This window comes from Scophthalmus maximus, chromosome 1, assembly GCF_022379125.1.
Source record: "Scophthalmus maximus strain ysfricsl-2021 chromosome 1, ASM2237912v1, whole genome shotgun sequence".
In the NCBI taxonomy this organism is placed as follows: Eukaryota; Metazoa; Chordata; class Actinopteri; order Pleuronectiformes; family Scophthalmidae; genus Scophthalmus; species Scophthalmus maximus.
In genome coordinates, this window is record NC_061515.1 from 23,231,585 (window position 1) to 23,239,133 (window position 7,549).

A 7,549-nucleotide genomic window follows, 5' to 3' on the forward strand; every position below is an offset into this window, starting at 1 on the left:
ACATAAAAATCCTGCATCAATGATTTTACGCCTCATTCATTTTCTCTTCCGTCACAGAAAATAACTATTAAGCCTATTCAACATAATTTGCACAAAAAGGAAAACAAAAATGGTGGCAGCAAGTCAGATATATTCCACAAAATAATGTCTCGTAATGTACAGACTCTGAACACAGAGGGGGTTTTGTTTTCTCGCAAACTGCCTGACTTTTTTTTTTATACATTAGACCACTTTGCTTTTCCTATGAGACTGAACATATTAAACCTACATACAAAGAACACTGAAGAGAAATAGTCATATGGAAAATGGTGCTGCAGTTGTGACATATGAAACACTAATCAAATAAGAACACCAGACCTATCAGGGATTTAACTTTATGTTTATGAACTACTTTACCATTTCCATGATTAAGTTTCTCCCCATTAAAGACGAACATACGGTTTTATTGCCTTCTCTGCAGTGATGTGGAGTAATAAGCTGTCTCACTGTTTAAAAATCAATGGTTGCATTTACACAGCACTTTGAATGCAATGAAAAATTATCACTCCTATTTTACAGTAGGTCGATCCAATTTATTTTATTTCATCTTCAACACATTTCACATATGTTTGCCTTAAAAATGCCCCCGGAAAGAGCGATAAAGGTAAAATCATTAATTGTTTTTATATTTCTTCTATGATTAATCAGATTCACAAAATGATGACAAAAATGTCAATAAAAAACACTGCAATAAAAACATTCTTATGCTTATATATGTGGGTACGGTTCACTGCTAATAAAGTACACGAGTAGAGAGTTTGCCACTGAATTTTTTACGAGGAAACATAAACATGAATAAAGTTCTTCACTTCACCCCCGCTTTATCACCAGGAGCATTCTTTTTTAAAGAGCCAACAGAGAAATATAAATCTCTGCTTAAGAAAAAAACCCTGTCACAAATGTCACTGTGGCGGAGAACAACGCTTCCCCTCCCCAGAGGCCATTCACAAACATGTGGTGATGCTGCAAAATGAAGCCACTCGCCCCGTTTTCCACCAGGATTTATGCTCGTTGATTTAATGAGGGGGCCCGAGGTCAAGTCTCCCGACACATCTTCGAGAGGCAGCACCTTGGGAATACACGCCCTGCTGCCATGCATCCACGCCATTTCTGTTCTGCCAGTGAATCAGCATGGTTGGTCCCTTGAATGTGGCTAGTGGATGGCTAGAGGAGTGACTCTAAAAATGGAACAAACAGTTGAATTTACATTTTTAGTCCCTTATCTAATGGTCTGGCGTCTGTTTAACATACAGTGCCACAGACAACTGATGGTGAAGCTGGTCGGAGGAGTGCAGTGGAAAGGAAAACAAGATGGAGAAATGAGAAGCGAAATCAAATGTGTGAATGCCGTCCTTCTCGGCTCCGGGTCGACATCCTGTTACTACGGAGTGAGGCAGGGCAACACAGAGCGTCTACACACTGGTGCTCAAAAGGGTCATTCCTTTGAGGGGCTGGTTTCCATGGCAGGGGTTGCCGTGGTGAGGGGGGCCCTTGATGGTCCCGACGGGGCAGTCGGAACAGTCCACACACTCCAAAGCAACACGGACAGCCCGGGTGGGAGGAAAGAGACCGAGCAGTGGGAGGTCATTGAACGCCGCCCTTCAAGTAACGATCATTTTCACCAATCGATTAATCTGACAATTATTTTCTTGATTGATCTCTGAGGCCAAAATAATACTTCCCGACCAACAGTCCAAAATCCAAAGGTATTTATAGTTTTCTATAATTTTAAGAGAGGGAAGAAGCAGGATATTGGAAAAACTACACAAACGATTATTTAAAAAGGGTAAAAAGGTTAGTGCACACACTACTGCAAAGTCAAAGTGGTGGATTTGCCCTAAATCTACAGTATGTCCTACATTCCCCTTCATCTTCCGATGCCTGTTGCAAGTCTGAGAGAGGATGTTGGATACGCTTGTAAGCCCCCCTTCAGAGACATTCGGTGGCGGTCACAGTAAAAACCCTTCCTGGAAGCTGGCCAGGAGGTCCGCAACACACACACACAGTCAGCTGCTGTGTTCCAGCAGTCCAGTTAAAAAACAGCAGACTTACAGGAACGTGATGTACCATCGCTGCATTCATGCTGCCCATCTGTTTCTGTGTTTCACGCGGGCTTCACAGAGCTGCTGTGTGTCTGTGTGTGTGTGTGTGTGTTTGTGTGTGTCTGTGTGTGTGTGACCCTCCCATGAATCGAGGGGGTTTCCATTCATCCCGAATGCGCCTCGTACAAGCAGATGCGCACAGGCACAGAGATGCGCACTTGTAAAGCGTCAGCATGTGCACAAGGACATGCGCGAGCACTAACACGGTTAAGAGATGTTCTGGTTTAGTTCGGGAAAAAGCTTCGGGGCCCTGAGAAGCAATTTGCGAGGAATCCTTTGAGACTTTTTTCCGTGACACTACATTCCAGCCGTTTTGCCCCATTGAAGGATCCCCTGAAAAACACACTCGCATTGAGATGCAATTGAGAGAAGTTACATATGGAGGAGCGCAGAGAAACCTGATATGGAGTCAATACACGAACAATACATGGACTTCAACAATGCGGCTCATTCATCCCTGCTCCGGCACACTTCACCCAGTGTATTAGGGGCTATAACCGCTGCCGGTCCGCTGTTTGCAAAAAAGGGACTGGGGAGAAAACAATCTCGCTGTTTAGCTGGAACATCTGGAAGCCATAAAAGCTCAGCGCTACGCTACCCTAACAGGAGGTCCCTGGCCCATTCGGGGAGAAGCTACGGCTCATTTGCGGTCTCTTCCCGCCGTAGGCCCGGGTCAGAGTCCGAAAAACGAGACAAGTAGCCCCACGTGTAACCACTGCAGCTTCTGGTGCATCACTTACAGGCTACTATTAAGTTTTAAAATAGTTCTGGCTCTGATGGACGAGTGATTAAAAACACCCCCAAAATACTGCAAAGAATTACATTTTTCCCCTCATGCAGGATGGAGAAAGAAAATCAAAAGCAAATTTCTTCCAATGATTAGATTTTGCATTGATTTCTTTTGAAATGACACTTACCCCCAAACACATTTGGTGATTCTTGCCAGTTTTAAATGAAATTTCTTTAGAATCCAAGCCATCATTTATCGCTTTGTTGACAGATGAAACAGATGCGGGAACAAGCTGGCTACATTTTTAGCAGCAGACACAGCCCACAATATTATCCAGAATATGTCAACAGCCCAGTTGCCTGCATTCTTGAGCGCCAATTAGCGGTGTGAAAACTCCAAACACCATTATAAGCCGGACTATATGTCATAACCCCCTGCTAAAACAGAGACACATAAACTTCCTGTGACAGCTAGGTGTGAACATGCAGCAAGATTTCTTTTTTCTTGGAATGTGTGGTTGGGCAGAAGAACTGCTCTAAACAGAGGAAAGCTTTCCAGAGGAGGGAAATAAGCCAGGTCAACTTTCACAATCCGAACCCGTCCTTCTCCAGCCTCTCATGTACAACCTGCGTTTATCCCGCTGACCTCACAGATGAGCTGTCGTGGTTACAACACCAAGTTGGAAGCGAGAGCAGCGGAGAATACTATAGATGCCAATAAGAGAGGAGGGAGTCTGAGTGGAAGAATGCCCTGCATGAGTGTCCTCTCTGTCGAGGGGCATCGTCTGTGAGCAATGGAATGCGACACTGGCTGTCAGCGCCTGTTTGGGAGACTGACTGCTAGTCAACCGTAGATGGGAGATCTGGTACTGGGGGCAAGCGGGGGCGGACGAACGGCCAGAGAGACTGTCCTGTACCGAGACGGCCGCGGGATGGATCCGCAGCGCCATACAAACAGCTGCGTTCCTCAGCGCGAGAGGTCCCTTCAAAAGGGATGAATTTCACAAATTGTCCTCTCAGGCTCAATTCAGACACCCGGCACGTCGTTTCAACAGCTGTTTCGACCACATCTGGGGCGCAGATTGCATGAGAATGTGATGCACCACCACGACAACAACAAAAAGAAAAGAGGGTTTTTTTTGATCATCTTAGCTGCCACCTGGCAGCTTTCTCAGGCAGAGAGTAAATGTCTCATCTGCTTTCATATTAAAGCTGTTAAAGCCTCATTAAAAACAGTTAGACAGCCTTACAACCAGTCCACATTATCAAATAATTTGTCATCACATAATCATTCGGTCTGTAAAAGATCAGTGAAAAACAACTGCCACAATATCCTATAGTAATAAAACATTTCATCAAATGTCAAATGTCTGGCCAATGATGTCACAGTTCGTCAACAATTTTATTCATCTGTGCCTGACACGTGTGTGTGTGTGTGTGTGTGTGTGTGTGTGTGTCTGTGTGTGTGTGTGTTTGTGTGTGTGTGTCTGTGTGTGTGTGTGTGTGTGTGTGTGTGTGTGTGTGTGTGTGTGTGTGTGTGTCTTTGTGTGTGTGTGTGTGTGTGTGTGTCTGCATCACATGCAGGTCAGTGTGGTTTGGTTCCTTGTCATGATCTTGTGTTCTCATTTCCTGTTTTATTTTGAATTAGTTCATTGTGTTGTTTCACTTCCTGTCCTGTGTCTAGTTTCTGGTGTCTTGTTTTTTCCTGTGTCTCCTGCCCCTGTGATTGTCTGCACCTGTTCCTAATGTGTCTCACCTGTGTTCTAATTGCCCTGCCCTCCTTGTGTGTATTTAGTCTCTGTGCTTCCCTTTGTCTGTTGTTGGATCGTCTGATTTTTCATGTTGTCTGGCCCGGTCTGTTCCTGCTATTTGCCCTGGTCTGTTTGAGCATTTTTCCCCCTGGCTCCAGTATTTGGATTACCTTTGTTTGCTACATTTTGTGGACACCCTTGGTTTGATTGTTTTTGATTTTATTATTAAATATCCTGTTTTTTTCATCACCTTTGCATTTGGGTCCAGTTCCTGCTCAGTCGTGACAGTTCCTCTGACATATGTGAATTAGATTAGGTTCCTCTCACAGTCGAGACTTAATCACGTGAACTAAAGCACAGTTCTGCCATCGCCCATTAGACACCTGTGGCAAAAAAAAGGCCACCTGTGACAATGTTCACCTACTTTGCTGACACTAAACCTGAGCGCGTGCAAACACCCACGAAAAGAGGTGCACACACAACAAAACCCATCGTGGCACGAATCGAACAGAATGCTCCGATTCATCAAACAAGCACAACCGAGTCAAAGCCAGCATCCGAACATCGCTCCAACACAATCCCTCTCCCATGAGGAAAACACCAGCCAAGACGGCACGTCTTAATTTCGGCGAAGCGCAGAGTGGTTCTGTGGTTTCCCGTACTTTGAAGGTGCACCTAATCCAAACTGACGTGAGGAAATATACTTAGCATTCCCGCGTGGCGCACGGAGGTGGATTGGGTTTCCTGGTGGCTGAACGGGTAAGACATGGTTGAATGTATATGGCTCTCACACACAATAGAGGTGATTTCGGAGTCCTATTTTCTCATGCACGTGAACACGCAGACACGACCCAACCTGCTGTGTTGTTATTAAGGTCATTTCAATTACTCCATCAGTGATTAGACTCAGCCCAAGCTGGCCTGACAGAGGCTTGTCCTTTCAAGAGAATTAGCCGAAACCTGATACAGTCTTGACACGTTCTCCTAGAAAGCACTTTGCCAACCTCCACTTGGCAAAGTAACCCCCCTCCCCCTCCCCAAGCGGTGGGGGAAAGGAACTAATGGTTTGAGTCTTGCTGGGAAGCCACAGCAAATCATTGTGTTAATATATGCATTGTATGTGAAGTCAATTGGCACCCATCAAGCACAAAGTAAAAAAAAAACATGAAAAAAACCGAATGACATGGATTAAACGAGGTTCCTGACTGGCAAGGATTTGTCTGTGGCGCACGCAGACACACACACACATCTGCCGCTACTGTACATGTTGAAGCTGCCAGTAAAACCTAACCCCTGCGTATTTTCAGTGCTCTTTACGTCCGAATGGAATCAAATCGGATTGTAAATGCGGGAGGAGAGCTGCACGAGCACCGCCTCGAAGATTTGTTTGAAATTAAATTTTTTTCATGTCATGAAGACTTTCTCTTTGTATTACATTTATTGTCCATGAGCTGGGGTCTCGTGATGAGACAGCTGCTGGAATGTGTGCCCATATGAAAAAAACCAGGGTGCAGCCTCACCCGAGCGTTAATTCCTTCTCATAAAGGGCATGTTTTCCCATCCAGACGCATTGAGGGAATCTACAGTTCCTGGAGGCCGCGGCGACACGGTGTTCGGAACAGGCCCGTGCTTAATGGAAGTCTGGACATTTTCAGATCATTATCTATGGATAATACACATATAACGACATTACAACCCATCATGAAAGAACCTCCATTGTAGCCTCCAGGCATGGGGGAAGCAGAGTGGGTTATTGGTGTGGTGGCCGCCGCCTGCTGTCTCATTGTGATTCCTAAATAAATAAACTAGTGATATTAAAAATTGCATGTGCTATTTTTTTTTTGCAACCTTTTGCTGATGCAAGGTGGCAACTGGCCCCGTGACAGACAAGATGGGGGGGGGGGGGTTACTCCCATACCCACCAATGCATCATGGCCATGCACGGGCGAGACATTGGACAGAATAAACACATATTTATATTTACGCATAGGCACCACCGTAATTATCTGCACCTGTGCTGTCTCATCGCATCCACTGTCTGTTTCTTCATAGCCGAGTGTATGGGATGCTGCAGTGGGCGGCTGCGGAGACGCGCCGGGTTTCAGCACCATGCAGGCGTGGACCAGAACAAAAGGCGCAGTCTGCGGCGGCGGAGAGCGAGCTCGGCCAGGACGCAGCGACACGCACCGCAAAGAAAACACTATTTAAAAAAAGAATATATATATATATATATATATATATATATATATATATATATATATATATATATATATATATATATATATGGGCACGTGCACCGACACAAGTGTTGTCACAAATCGCCAGTGTGAAAGTTGCAGAAGCCCCGTGTAGAACATCTCAACGCACGATTGGCGTCCGCGCGCATTGCTCCACATCGCAGCGCGACGACAGCTGAGGCGCGGTGGACAGCGACACCAGCATTGATTGATACACACACACACACACACACACACAGACACACACTTGCGATACGTTTTCAATGCAACTTCTGCTAGAAAAAAATTAAACAGAAAATTCGACTTTGAAGCCGGTTAACGCCCCGGTGGACGAAGGACAGAGTGCCGGAGCTCTTACCTGGAGGTTGGGGGCTGCTGAGCGGCACTGATACCACTGCGTGTGCGTGTGTGAACGTGTGTGCGTGTTGGTGAGGATGGAGGAGTGCCGCGGTGACAATGCGGGCGGTGCGGGGCCGTCTGGTCCCTCCCATCGCACATTGCGCTACCGTAAGTGCAGCAGTGAAGGCGCAACGGGATTGCGTGGCTCCAATGTGCATCCCAGGTTGTGGCCGCCGAGGACCCGTCTTCTCTCTATCCTCCCCGAGCAGCGAGTCCTCTAGGGGCACCAGGCGAGGCCATCTCGCCACTGGCAAGCCGAGACCATCGTTGAGCAGCTGAAGTCTCACTCGAG

The 7,549-nt window shown here is 46.2% G+C and overlaps 1 protein-coding gene across 5 annotated transcripts in view; it reads right to left on the reverse strand.

Annotated features, from left to right (window-relative positions):
• Positions 1–7,549, reverse strand: part of LOC118304077 (microtubule-associated protein 2) — a 55,829-nt gene extending 48,280 nt beyond the window's left edge. For 2 of the 5 annotated variants that reach the window (XM_035629640.2, XM_035629636.2), the window contains exon 1: positions 7,217–7,549. The gene's annotated coding sequence lies outside the window, so the exon portion shown is untranslated. The remainder of the gene's footprint in view (positions 1–7,216) is intronic. The other 3 variants (XM_035629639.2, XM_035629637.2, XM_047334317.1) reach the window with 3 other exon arrangements.